Source organism: Schistocerca piceifrons, chromosome 2, assembly GCF_021461385.2.
Source record: "Schistocerca piceifrons isolate TAMUIC-IGC-003096 chromosome 2, iqSchPice1.1, whole genome shotgun sequence".
Classification (NCBI taxonomy): Eukaryota; Metazoa; Arthropoda; class Insecta; order Orthoptera; family Acrididae; genus Schistocerca; species Schistocerca piceifrons.
In genome coordinates this window covers 122,006,209-122,007,902 of record NC_060139.1, presented here as the reverse complement: position 1 = coordinate 122,007,902, position 1,694 = coordinate 122,006,209, and the positions used below count along the sequence as shown (strand labels likewise).

Below are 1,694 nucleotides of genomic sequence, written 5' to 3'. Positions count from 1 at the left end.
ACTATATATTCTCGACGTCAATAACTGACAGGGGAAGAGCGCACCCGACGGCTCGCCCAGTTTGTTCATCTTTCGCACGACTGTAGTACGTACTTAGTTATAACAAATGTTGCTCTAGCACGATGCGCTTTGCGGCGTTTCCGAGAAATCGACGTTCAAAGTTTAATGAGCCTGTCGAATACCATACGAGAGCGCCAGCCGCCAAGCAGTGGCGTTTACGCAACAGGCTAATGCAGCGGTGTAGAAGTCTGCTCGTACTGCACTGTAGGAACGTAATTTTTTTTATCCTCCACCAACCACTTGTTCGTCACAACGAATCACGTTTTTGCCAAACAACAGTGATAATGAAACTTCCTGGCAGATTAAAACTGTGTGCCGGACCGAGACTCGAACTCGGTGAAGTTTGGAAGGTTGGAGACGAGGTACTGGCGGAATTAAAGCTGTGAGGACGGGGCGTGAGTCGTGCTTGGGTAGCTCAGTCGCTAGAGCACTTGCCCGCGAAAGGCAAAGGTCCCGAGTTCGAGTCTCGGTCCGGCACACAGTTTTAATCTGCCAGGAAGTTTCAGATCAGCGCACACTCCGCTGTAGAGTGAAAATTTCATTCTAGAAACACCCCCCACCCCCAGGCTGTGGCTTTCTTCCACGAGTACTAGTTCTGCAAGGTTCGCAGGAGAGCTACTGTGAGGTTTGGAAGGTAGGAGACGAGGTACTGGCGGAATTAATGCTGTGAGGACGGGGCGTGAGTCGTGCTTGGGTAGCTCAGTCGGTAGAGCACTTGCCCGCGAAAGGCAAAGGTCCCGAGTTCGAGTCCCGGTCCGGCACACAGTGTCAATCTACCAGGAAGTTTGATATCAGCGTACACTCCGCTGTAGAGTGAAAATTTCATTCACAACAGTGATAATAATTATAATTACAATTACTTTGGAACATTTGTGGCGTATAATCACGACATAATCAGGAATCGGGAATTTATTTACCGATACACGCCTGCTAATATCACAGTAAAATCGTGCCTGTCTATAGAACAACACCGACTGAAGTACTGCTGTTAGTACTGGCTTGCTTCATATATATATGCAGATGGTATCTGTTCTTTCGGACATGTCTGATGACCGAAAGAACAGATACTATCTTCATATACATAGTTAAGGCTCACCGGCCATTTGGCCATCTTCTGTGCGGATGCACAAATATTGCCCGAATTCTTACGGGAATCGGTAAAGCCGCACGTAATGAGTGCAATGGGCAGGGGCACTACGAATATAGTGCGGGACATTAAGTTGGAAATGTGGGTCTCACGGGAGGCGAGTCAGAGATAAGTCCCTGCAGTCGCAGTATCCTCTGTGTCCTCGGTGGCTCAGATGGACAGAGCGTCTGTCATGTGAGCAGGAGATCCCGGGTTCGAGTCCCGGTCGGGGCACACATTTTCAACTGTCCCCGTTCACGTATATCGACGCCTGTATGCAGCTGAGGGTATTCATTTCATTGTATTGATTTAATTGTAATTTGCTTCCTATAGACTTGGCCGAAAGAAAGAGAGGTGCACAATACTGGCTCAAAAAAGGCGAGGGTGAAAAGGTAAAGGAGATACTGGGCATAAGAGTCGTATCGAATAAGGAAATAGGCGTGCACTGATGGAGAATGGAAAGAAATTTGGGACAGGACAGAAATGGGGAAAAGAACTTACCACTTCC

The 1,694-nt window shown here is 48.1% G+C and overlaps 1 non-coding gene across 1 annotated transcript; it reads left to right on the top strand.

Moving 5' to 3' along the window:
- Positions 1–1,346: 1,346 nt before the first annotated feature.
- Trnat-ugu lies at positions 1,347–1,420 on the top strand. Its single transcript has one exon. It is a non-coding gene; the product is annotated as a tRNA-Thr (tRNA).
- Positions 1,421–1,694: the final 274 nt, after the last annotated feature.